General features: G+C 56.1%; 2 non-coding genes and 1 pseudogene across 2 annotated transcripts; all 3 read right to left on the bottom strand.

The window, feature by feature from the left end:
* Positions 1–4941, bottom strand: part of LOC126447633 (large subunit ribosomal RNA) — a 7833-nt pseudogene extending 2892 nt beyond the window's left edge.
* Positions 4942–5129: 188 nt separating this feature from the next.
* Positions 5130–5284, bottom strand: LOC126447634 (5.8S ribosomal RNA). Its single transcript, XR_007583820.1, has one exon. It is a non-coding gene; the product is annotated as a 5.8S ribosomal RNA (ribosomal RNA).
* A 353-nt stretch (positions 5285–5637) lies between these two features.
* LOC126447630 (small subunit ribosomal RNA) lies at positions 5638–7546 on the bottom strand. Its single transcript, XR_007583817.1, has one exon. It is a non-coding gene; the product is annotated as a small subunit ribosomal RNA (ribosomal RNA).
* Between the last annotated feature and the right edge of the window lie 4954 nt (positions 7547–12500).

Below are 12500 nucleotides of genomic sequence, written 5' to 3'. Positions count from 1 at the left end.
TGACATTGCTGTCCACCTTCACCTTCTTCTCGCGCCCTGACGCGACTAAGGCGAGGGTGAAACACTTCCGGGCGTTGATCTGCAGCCCCAGGTGGGCGAGGGCTGCGGTAGCTGCGTCGATGAGGGACTGCAAGCCCCTCGGGGTCGCTGCAAACAGCAAGACGTCATCTGCAAAGGCCGCAGCGTTGACTCTGCGACCGAGGATCCGAGCTCCGATGTGGGAGGGCAGTTGGCCTAAAACGTAGTCCACCGCAAAGTTGAACAGGAGGGGGGAGAGGGGATCGCCCTGGCGAACGCCCCGTGCTGGCTGCACAGACACGCCCACGCCGGCGCCGTCCGCTATCACTGTCGTGCTGCCCTCGTAGCACCGCTCGACATACTCGACAAAGCAATCCGGTAGGCCATGCGCCTTCAGCACGGGGCGAAGGGCAGCATGATCCACCGAATCGAATGCCTTCGATACGTCGATCGATGCCACAAAGACAGAGCGGCAGGAGCGGACTGCGTCGGTGAGAGCAGCGTCCAAGATGAAAGTATTTTCCAACATCCCATCCCGAGGGATGAATGCCCGCTGACGTTCGTCCACAGCACAAGCGCGCATCAGGCGTGACGCGAGAACCTTGTGAAAGGTCCGCGCCAACACCGAGCAGACCGTAATGGGGCGAAAGTCAGCGGGGGATGTTGGTGCAGCCGTTTTCGGGAGAAGGGACGTCCGCGCGCGAAGCAGGCGTTCCGGAAGGGCGCGGGCCAGAAGGAAGAGATTCATCACTTTCACCAGGACTTCATGCGGTAGGCGCCGCAACTCCGCTGGGGTGAGGCCGTCAGGCCCAGCTGCTGATCCCCTGGGCGGCAACGCGGCGGCGACCTCCTCATGTGTGACCGGCCCCCATAGGCACTCAAGAGCGACAGGCTCCGAGTGCGGGAGGAGGCGGTCACGGATGAAGCCCGCAGTGGAGACGGGCTTCTTAGTGAAGAGGTCCGCCCAGAAGTCCAGCAGACCAGGGATGGCAGGTGGCGGCTGGAGCAGGGTGCCATCCAAGAGGCCGCGCACGCAACGTGCACGCGACCGTCGGAAGGCATCCTGCGTTCTTGCGTATTCCCAGCGGCGCCGCTTGCGCTTCTGCGTCGGCGGCGCGGCAGGCGGCCGCTTCGATGGTTGGCGCGGCCGCTGTGTCCTGGTGATCGATCTCTCCCCTCTGGACCCGACCGACGCAAGGGCATCCGGGAGCATGCCCAGGATGACATCGGGCGGCGTGCCCCGCCCCAGACCTATGACTCGATCCAGGGCAGAGAAACGCTGGGCGGAAGCAGGTAGCCCCGCCAGATGCTCCCAGATGGCGGCGTCAGTCGGCCCCTCCGGCGGCGGCCCGGTGGTGTCGGCCGCGAAGTCCTCGGCTGCGTCGACGGGCGGCGCAGCGGCCTCGCCCGCGTCAGGCGGCGGGCTCGCTGCTCCCCGGCGGGACGCCGGCTCTTCCCCCCGACCGATCTCAAGCGCCTCCATGAACTGGCGGACAAGCTGCTTGTGGGCAGCTTGCCGCCGTCGGCACTTGATTGCCTCAAGCGTTCGGTCGGGGAACATCCTGATGAGCTCTTGATTAACAAAGAAGAACCGGGCGTCCCTCTCAAGGAACAATTCGGCCTCCGCCTTGGCGAGCGACAGGACTTCTTCCTCCGTCCACCTCGCGCGATGCCTCTCCGTCACGATCTCCGCGTTGGCGGCCGCAAGATGTTGGCGGCGGCGATGGACCCCGAGACCATTCTTGGTGGTGAAGCTGCGGTGGCACTCACTACAGGCGTATACAGCTGCAAAAGGTACAAGATTTTCGGCACGGCCGGTTGGCCGGCTAGGTGCTGGGGGAGTTGGGGTGGCACCTTCAGCGGAAGGGCCACCACTTATTCTTTGATTACTGCCCCCAACTAACAAAGGGATAGTGCGAGGGGGGGCTGGTAACCCCCCCAAGCCCCTGGTGCGGTCTTCCACTCTGCGAAAATCAGCGGGCCCACGAGAAGGGGAGAAGACCGCAGGAGAGGAGAGGCTAAGAGGGCTAGGCCCATGTCATAAGAGAGTCATAGTTACTCCCGCCGTTTACCCGCGCTTGCTTGAATTTCTTCACGTTGACATTCAGAGCACTGGGCAGAAATCACATTGCGTCAACACCCGCTAGGGCCATCGCAATGCTTTGTTTTAATTAGACAGTCGGATTCCCCCAGTCCGTGCCAGTTCTGAGTTGATCGTTGAATGGCGGCCGAAGAGAATCCGCGCACCCGCGCGCCCCCGGAGGAGCACGCTAAGGCGGACGCGGCCTCGCAGCAAGGAAGATCCGTGGGAGGCCAAGGCACGGGACCGAGCTCGGATCCTGCACGCAGGTTGAAGCACCGGGGCGCGAACGCCGCGCAGGCGCGCGCATCCTGCACCGCCGGCCAGCACGAGGCCGACCAACGGCGAGAGCAGACCACGCCCGCGCTAAACGCCCGCACTTACCGGCACCCCTACGGCACTCACCTCGCCCAGGCCCGGCACGTTAGCGCTGACCCACTTCCCGACCAAGCCCGACACGCCCCGATCCTCAGAGCCAATCCTTATCCCGAAGTTACGGATCCAATTTGCCGACTTCCCTTACCTACATTATTCTATCGACTAGAGGCTCTTCACCTTGGAGACCTGCTGCGGATATGGGTACGAACCGGCGCGACACCTCCACGTGGCCCTCTCCCGGATTTTCAAGGTCCGAGGGGAAGATCGGGACACCGCCGCAACTGCGGTGCTCTTCGCGTTCCAAACCCTATCTCCCTGCTAGAGGATTCCAGGGAACTCGAACGCTCATGCAGAAAAGAAAACTCTTCCCCGATCTCCCGACGGCGTCTCCGGGTCCTTTTGGGTTACCCCGACGAGCATCTCTAAAAGAGGGGCCCGACTTGTATCGGTTCCGCTGCCGGGTTCCGGAATAGGAACCGGATTCCCTTTCGCCCAACGGGGGCCAGCACAAAGCGCATCATGCTATGACGGCCCCCATCAACATCGGATTTCTCCTAGGGCTTAGGATCGACTGACTCGTGTGCAACGGCTGTTCACACGAAACCCTTCTCCGCGTCAGCCCTCCAGGGCCTCGCTGGAGTATTTGCTACTACCACCAAGATCTGCACCGACGGCGGCTCCAGGCAGGCTCACGCCCAGACCCTTCTGCGCCCACCGCCGCGACCCTCCTACTCGTCAGGGCTTCGCGGCCGGCCGCAAGGACCGGCCATGACTGCCAGACTGACGGCCGAGTATAGGCACGACGCTTCAGCGCCATCCATTTTCAGGGCTAGTTGCTTCGGCAGGTGAGTTGTTACACACTCCTTAGCGGATTCCGACTTCCATGGCCACCGTCCTGCTGTCTTAAGCAACCAACGCCTTTCATGGTTTCCCATGAGCGTCGATTCGGGCGCCTTAACTCGGCGTTTGGTTCATCCCACAGCGCCAGTTCTGCTTACCAAAAGTGGCCCACTTGGCACTCCGATCCGAGTCGTTTGCTCGCGGCTTCAGCATATCAAGCAAGCCGGAGATCTCACCCATTTAAAGTTTGAGAATAGGTTGAGGTCGTTTCGGCCCCAAGGCCTCTAATCATTCGCTTTACCGGATGAGACTCGTACGAGCACCAGCTATCCTGAGGGAAACTTCGGAGGGAACCAGCTACTAGATGGTTCGATTAGTCTTTCGCCCCTATACCCAGCTCCGACGATCGATTTGCACGTCAGAATCGCTACGGACCTCCATCAGGGTTTCCCCTGACTTCGTCCTGGCCAGGCATAGTTCACCATCTTTCGGGTCCCAACGTGTACGCTCTAGGTGCGCCTCACCTCGCAATGAGGACGAGACGCCCCGGGAGTGCGGAGGCCGCCGCCCCGTGAAGGGCGGGGAAGCCCCATCCTCCCTCGGCCCGCGCAAGGCGAGACCTTCACTTTCATTACGCCTTTAGGTTTCGTACAGCCCAATGACTCGCGCACATGTTAGACTCCTTGGTCCGTGTTTCAAGACGGGTCGTGAAATTGTCCAAAGCTGAAGCGCCGCTGACGGGAGCGATTATTCCGCCCGAGAGCATCCCGAGCCAACAGCGGCGCGGGTCCGGGGCCGGGCCAGGTAGGTCCGTCATCCGGGAAGAACCGCGCGCGCTTGCCGGGAGCCCGAGCGCCCAAAGGGGCGAATCGACTCCTCCAGATATACCGCCGGGCAGCCAGCCAGGACACCGGGGCTCTGCCCAACAGACGCGAACCGAGGCCCGCGGAAGGACAGGCTGCGCACCCGGGCCGTAGGCCGGCACCCAGCGGGTCGCGACGTCCTACTAGGGGAGAAGTGCGGCCCACCGCACACCGGAACGGCCCCGCCCCGCGGCGAGTGGAAAGGCAACCGGACACGACCCCGCCGCGAATTGCTCCGCGCGGGCGGCCGGCCCCATCTGCCGAGGGCGGAGGCCAGTGGCCGGATGGGCGTGAATCTCACCCGTTCGACCTTTCGGACTTCTCACGTTTACCCCAGAACGGTTTCACGTACTTTTGAACTCTCTCTTCAAAGTTCTTTTCAACTTTCCCTCACGGTACTTGTTCGCTATCGGTCTCGTGGTCATATTTAGTCTCAGATGGAGTTTACCACCCACTTGGAGCTGCACTCTCAAGCAACCCGACTCGAAGGAGAGGTCCCGCCGACGCTCGCACCGGCCGCTACGGGCCTGGCACCCTCTACGGGCCGTGGCCTCATTCAAGTTGGACTTGGGCTCGGCGCGAGGCGTCGGGGTAGTGGACCCTCCCAAACACCACATGCCACGACAGGCGGCAGCCTGCGGGGTTCGGTGCTGGACTCTTCCCTGTTCGCTCGCCGCTACTGGGGGAATCCTTGTTAGTTTCTTTTCCTCCGCTTAGTAATATGCTTAAATTCAGCGGGTAGTCTCGCCTGCTCTGAGGTCGTTGTACGAGGTGTCGCACGCCACACCGCCAGCCGGCTGTGCACGCTACCGAGTAAGTACCGGTATGCGAACCGCCAGGCGACGGGCGCGCATCGCACGTTTAAGGAGACGCGGCCGGCCCCACAGGCGGCCACGACACTCCCAGGTCTGCGAAGCGGGGCAAACGCCGCGCGCTTCAGTATACGTAGCCGACCCTCAGCCAGACGTGGCCCGGGAACGGAATCCATGGACCGCAATGTGCGTTCGAAACGTCGATGTTCATGTGTCCTGCAGTTCACATGTCGACGCGCAATTTGCTGCGTTCTTCATCGACCCACGAGCCGAGTGATCCACCGTCCTGGGTGATCTTTTCATAGTTTCCACCATCTCTTTCGAGACAGTTGCATAGGCGGGACTGAGGCGTGTGGCGGCCCTGTTCCAGCGTTCAGTGTCCAACGGCCTCACGGCCGATGGGCGTCGTACGGCTCCACACCGGAGCGGACAGGCAGTCGGGCGAAAGTCATTCAAAACCGGCGCCAGGCGCCAGGTGCCGCAGGCCAGCCGCTCCAGCGCTTCAGCGCTCGTACCACACAACATTGCCGTTAGTTTTGAGACGAACGCGTGGTTCCGCACGCGGCGCACGGCTACTGCGAGCCGTACAGGTAGCTGCGTGTTGCGCGACACGACACGCACATCGAAAGACATGCAGTCTAGTCGGTAATGATCCTTCCGCAGGTTCACCTACGGAAACCTTGTTACGACTTTTATTTCCTCTAAATGATCAAGTTTGGTCATCTTTCCGGTAGCATCGGCAACGACAGAGTCAATGCCGCGTACCAGTCCGAAGACCTCACTAAATCATTCAATCGGTAGTAGCGACGGGCGGTGTGTACAAAGGGCAGGGACGTAATCAACGCGAGCTTATGACTCGCGCTTACTGGGAATTCCTCGTTCATGGGGAACAATTGCAAGCCCCAATCCCTAGCACGAAGGAGGTTCAGCGGGTTACCCCGACCTTTCGGCCTAGGAAGACACGCTGATTCCTTCAGTGTAGCGCGCGTGCGGCCCAGAACATCTAAGGGCATCACAGACCTGTTATTGCTCAATCTCGTGCGGCTAGAAGCCGCCTGTCCCTCTAAGAAGAAAAGTAATCGCTGACAGCACGAAGGATGTCACGCGACTAGTTAGCAGGCTAGAGTCTCGTTCGTTATCGGAATTAACCAGACAAATCGCTCCACCAACTAAGAACGGCCATGCACCACCACCCACCGAATCAAGAAAGAGCTATCAATCTGTCAATCCTTCCGGTGTCCGGGCCTGGTGAGGTTTCCCGTGTTGAGTCAAATTAAGCCGCAGGCTCCACTCCTGGTGGTGCCCTTCCGTCAATTCCTTTAAGTTTCAGCTTTGCAACCATACTTCCCCCGGAACCCAAAAGCTTTGGTTTCCCGGAGGCTGCCCGCCGAGTCATCGGAGGAACTGCGGCGGATCGCTGGCTGGCATCGTTTATGGTTAGAACTAGGGCGGTATCTGATCGCCTTCGAACCTCTAACTTTCGTTCTTGATTAATGAAAACATACTTGGCAAATGCTTTCGCTTCTGTTCGTCTTGCGACGATCCAAGAATTTCACCTCTAACGTCGCAATACGAATGCCCCCGCCTGTCCCTATTAATCATTACCTCGGGTTCCGAAAACCAACAAAATAGAACCGAGGTCCTATTCCATTATTCCATGCACACAGTATTCAGGCGGGCTTGCCTGCTTTAAGCACTCTAATTTGTTCAAAGTAAACGTGCCGGCCCACCGAGACACTCAATAAAGAGCACCCTGGTAGGATTTCAACGGGGTCCGCCTCGGGACGCACGAGCACGCACGAGGCGGTCGCACGCCTTCGGCTCGCCCCACCGGCAGGACGTCCCACGATACATGCCAGTTAAACACCGACGGGCGGTGAACCAACAGCGTGGGACACAAATCCAACTACGAGCTTTTTAACCGCAACAACTTTAATATACGCTATTGGAGCTGGAATTACCGCGGCTGCTGGCACCAGACTTGCCCTCCAATAGATACTCGTTAAAGGATTTAAAGTGTACTCATTCCGATTACGGGGCCTCGGATGAGTCCCGTATCGTTATTTTTCGTCACTACCTCCCCGTGCCGGGAGTGGGTAATTTGCGCGCCTGCTGCCTTCCTTGGATGTGGTAGCCGTTTCTCAGGCTCCCTCTCCGGAATCGAACCCTGATTCCCCATTACCCGTTACAACCATGGTAGGCGCAGAACCTACCATCGACAGTTGATAAGGCAGACATTTGAAAGATGCGTCGCCGGTACGAGGACCGTGCGATCAGCCCAAAGTTATTCAGAGTCACCAAGGCAAACGGACCGGACGAGCCGACCGATTGGTTTTGATCTAATAAAAGCGTCCCTTCCATCTCTGGTCGGGACTCTGTTTGCATGTATTAGCTCTAGAATTACCACAGTTATCCAAGTAACGTGGGTACGATCTAAGGAACCATAACTGATTTAATGAGCCATTCGCGGTTTCACCTTAATGCGGCTTGTACTGAGACATGCATGGCTTAATCTTTGAGACAAGCATATGACTACTGGCAGGATCAACCAGGGAGCTGCGTCAACTAGAGCTGAGCAGCCGGCCGCCCGGGAGTGTGTCCCGGGGGCCCGCGCGAACACGCAAGCGTCCGCTCAATTATTCTGCAAACAGGAGGAGGCTGAGCTCCCCTGCACAACACACCTCGAAACCCTCTCAGGTCCCGGCGGCGCGCAGCGCCGTCCTAAGTACTTGGTCGGGTTCGAGAGAGGCGCAATCGCCCGGAGTTAGGCGAGTAGACGCTTTAGGTGCGACCACCCGTGCTCCCAACTGAGCTTGCCGCTGCCGACAGAGGCCCGGGAGCGTGCTGTCGTGGCATTGCCGGCGGGAGACAACACGCGCCACCTACGGTGACCGGCAGCTCCAACGCCAGCGCCACAGAAGGACAAAAGCCCCACTTGGGTGCCGAAGCGAACTCTCCCAGCACAGCGCACGCGCCAACACGTCCGCACAGCTGCGATACAAACCACCTGCGAGAACCGCTGGGGCGACCGAGCAGCAGACGGCGTCGCGGCGCCGAGCGCCGGGCGGCGGCGCATCCTCAGCGCACACAGTCCTCAATCGGACCAGCACACTGCAGATGGCCACCGCGCTTCGCACCGGGCCCGCGAGGACCTACTTTGGCCGCAAGGCGCCGCGAGCAGGGGGCGCCGGCGCGCAGCTGCGCCGCCTGCCGCGTCCGTCGGCCGGCGCGCCTGCCACTGGCCGCCCCCACCAGCCGGCTGTAGCGCGTGCGCCCACGCACCGCGCTGCCAGCACGCCGGGCGGCCCCCCCTCACCGGCCGGGGACGGTCCCACCCAGCCACCGCCGCGTATCGCCTCACACCCAGATCCCCTTTCGCGTTCGTGGGCATGGTGGGTCCCCTTTCACGTTCGTGGGCATGGTGGGTATCCCTGAAACAACCGGTTAATAGCTCGACCGATCGTCGCCAACACTGATTCACCTCTAGCGAGAACAACCGCACCACAACGGGTTACCTGTTGTTCATTTGCGTAACGTCACCAGCAAACGTAGACGTCCATCGCCATTTGCAACGAGTATTGCATGCCTGTGTCAGGTGTCACAACACACTACGTCTGCCCACATAGACGCAACAACATGTGCACGCCTCGAGAACACGTGGAAGGTAGCCCCCGTACGTATGCGGTGTCCATTGCGCGAACGACTGTCAGCCGGCCTCTGCAGGATGTCGCAGATGTGGAACGCGGTGCAACATGCTATCACGGTGTGTGAGAAGAGACGACTACGTCCGAATACACGCTCCACTACATCAACAGACTGCTCATGCTGATCGCCATCCAGGGCGTCCGTTCCTCCCACACGTCTGAATGGCGTACCACACTGCAATCCAGCTCTTATAGGGAGACGACACGTAGCTGCGTGCACAATATTTGGACTGTATGGTCTGCCGTTGCTAGGCGCAGTCGTCGTACGGTCACACATGTGCCACGATGTATCATTCAGTACATACGGACCAATGTGCAGTACAGTTTGTGGGTTTTGCGTACATCGGCGGACAGGTGACAGGCCGTACCACAACGTAGGCTGAGTACGTCGGCATGCGAAGGGCATTGAACATGCAAACTTCTCAACGACCAGCTTGCGAAGGCAGGGGGGAAGGGGGGGGGGCATGTACGTCCTGCTGCTATCCACATTACAGTGTATAGCAGGAGCATGTGGAAAGTCAGCAACACCTGCAAGGTGTTTAACATGACGCGATACACAGGGGACCGGGCAGTGCGAATAGCGAACTATATTGCGAGGGTTGCGGTTAGGCAACACTACACTAATTTAACGAGTTGCATAACAATTACAGAGCAGGTTCAGCGACAACGTGCGTCAGGTTAAGGCGCAATATAGGTTAGGTTGAGGCACAATATAGGTTAGGTTAAGGCACAACATGGGTTACGTTAAGGCACAAATTGGGTTACGTTAAGGCACAACATGGGTTACGTTAAGGCACAACATGGGTTACGTTAAGGCACAAATTAGGTTACGTTAAGGCACAAATTAGGTTACGTTAAGGCACAAATTAGGTTACGTTAAGGCACAAATTAGGTTACGTTAAGGCACAAATTAGGTTACGTTAAGGCACAAATTAGGTTACGTTAAGGCACAAATTAGGTTACGTTAAGGCACAAATTAGGTTACGTTAAGGCACAAATTAGGTTACGTTAAGGCACAAATTAGGTTACGTTAAGGCACAAATTAGGTTACGTTAAGGCACAAATTAGGTTACGTTAAGGCACAAATTAGGTTACGTTAAGGCACAAATTAGGTTACGTTAAGGCACAAATTAGGTTACGTTAAGGCACAAATTAGGTTACGTTAAGGCACAAATTAGGTTACGTTAAGGCACAAATTAGGTTACGTTAAGGCACAAATTAGGTTACGTTAAGGTACAATATGGGTTAGGTTAAGGTACAATATGGGTTAGGTTAAGGTACAATATGGGTTAGGTTAAGGTACAATATGGGTTAGGTTAAGGTACAATATGGGTTAGGTTAAGGCACAACGTAGGTTAGGTTAAGGCACAACGTAGGTTAGGTTAAGGCACAACATAGGTTAGGTTAAGGCACAACATAGGTTAGGTTAAGGCACAACATAGGTTAGGTTAAGGCACAACATAGGTTAGGTTAAGGCACAACATAGGTTAGGTTAAGGCACAACATAGGTTAGGTTAAGGCACAACATAGGTTAGGTTAAGGCACAACATAGGTTAGGTTAAGGCACAACATAGGTTAGGTTAAGGCACAACATAGGTTAGGTTAAGGCACAACGTAGGTTAGGTTAAGGCACAACGTAGGTTAGGTTAAGGCACAACGTAGGTTAGGTTAAGGCACAACGTAGGTTAGGTTAAGGCACAACGTAGGTTAGGTTAAGGCACAACGTAGGTTAGGTTAAGGCACAACGTAGGTTAGGTTAAGGCACAACGTAGGTTAGGTTAAGGCACAACGTAGGTTAGGTTAAGGCACAACGTAGGTTAGGTTAAGGCACAACGTAGGTTAGGTTAAGGCACAACGTAGGTTAGGTTAAGGCACAACGTAGGTTAGGTTAAGGCACAACGTAGGTTAGGTTAAGGCACAACGTAGGTTAGGTTAAGGCACAACGTAGGTTAGGTTAAGGCACAACGTAGGTTAGGTTAAGGCACAACGTAGGTTAGGTTAAGGCACAACGTAGGTTAGGTTAAGGCACAACGTAGGTTAGGTTAAGGCACAACATAGGTTAGGTTAAGGCACAACATAGGTTAGGTTAAGGCACAACATAGGTTAGGTTAAGGCACAACATAGGTTAGGTTAAGGCACAACATAGGTTAGGTTAAGGCACAACATAGGTTAGGTTAAGGCACAACATAGGTTAGGTTAAGGCACAACATAGGTTAGGTTAAGGCACAACATAGGTTAGGTTAAGGCACAACATAGGTTAGGTTAAGGCACAACGTAGGTTAGGTTAAGGCACAACGTAGGTTAGGTTAAGGCACAACGTAGGTTAGGTTAAGGCACAACGTAGGTTAGGTTAAGGCACAACGTAGGTTAGGTTAAGGCACAACGTAGGTTAGGTTAAGGTACAACGTAGGTTAGGTTAAGGTACAACGTAGGTTAGGTTAAGGTACAACGTAGGTTAGGTTAAGGTACAACGTAGGTTAGGTTAAGGTACAACGTAGGTTAGGTTAAGGTACAACGTAGGTTAGGTTAAGGTACAACGTAGGTTAGGTTAAGGTACAACGTAGGTTAGGTGAAGGCGCAATGTAGGTTAGGTTAAGGTACGATATACCTTAGGTTAAGGTACAATATCGCTTAGGTTAAGGTACAATATAGCTTAGGTTAAGGTACACGTTGTAGGGAAAGGTGTATTTTGGGGGGGGAGGGGGCGGCAGGTTCGTTGATAGTGATTATCGTAAGTGCATGCCTGCGGGATCATCCGATTTGTCACGTCAGGATGCACTTGTGGCTCATGACAGGCGGCGCTCCGATTCCAAGGTTGTGGCAGATCTGTGTCTTTCATTCCTGCCATTGTTTGTGTACTGTGACAGGAGGCAGTATTGTGATGTTGGGTGCACCCCTGTGTAGGACATGTGTGGGTGTTCGTGGCTTAGCTGAGCAATGGCGGATGTCGGAAGGGTGGGATATTCTGTTTTCTGGGTGGACCTCCCGGTCTGGTTATGATAGTGTGGATTGTGTAATGTGGCGGAGAGGATGCACCGGATGTTCTTCCATGCTGGTGGTTAGATATTGTGTGTGTGCCTGTTAGAGGCAGAGAGTAGTGTGTGATAGTGTCTGGCTGACGTGTGGTTCTCATTGTGTGCAGAGTCTTTCAGCATGTATAGGGACGGTTGTATATATTATCTGTATTCTGATGGCTCTGCATCTATTACTAATCAGTGCCGTGTATACGGTTACTCTGGTTCCAGTCGAAACTGTTCTATCTCTGTACATTAGTGACACTGCGGCTCCACTATGTTGCCGCCCCTGTCGGCCGTTTCCCCCAGTGTGTGGCTAATGATTATCAGCAATCAGTCTATTAGTCAATACCGGTAGTGTGACGACGTGAAATGTCCGGGATGGGGGAAGCTACACGCTTCCCGTGGGTCAGGGCCTAGAAAGACTCTTCCCACGCAGGAGGCTCGGACTGTCATTACTCTTCCGAGAAATATATTTGCCCAGCGTTTTTTGCGACTGCGAGTGCGACGCGTACGAGTACCGACATGGATGGGGCGCTTCCTAGCTGATCGCTCAGCATCGGAGAAATATATTTGCCCAACGTTTTTTGCGACTGCGAGTGCAACGCCCAAGGGTACCGACGTGGATGGGGCGCTTCCTAGCTGATCGCTCGGCATGGGAATCCGTACAGTGAGCAATGCGATCGCGTCTGTAGCTTGTACGTGGTACAGCTCGCAGCTCATGTATAGGGACAGCGGGAATGTCGCATATTGGACATAACTCTTCATGAAACGCAAGTTATAGGTGTGGA

Source organism: Schistocerca serialis, unplaced genomic scaffold (assembly GCF_023864345.2).
Source record: "Schistocerca serialis cubense isolate TAMUIC-IGC-003099 unplaced genomic scaffold, iqSchSeri2.2 HiC_scaffold_521, whole genome shotgun sequence".
Taxonomy (NCBI): domain Eukaryota; kingdom Metazoa; phylum Arthropoda; class Insecta; order Orthoptera; family Acrididae; genus Schistocerca; species Schistocerca serialis.
This window is presented reverse-complemented; position numbering and strand designations above follow the sequence as displayed.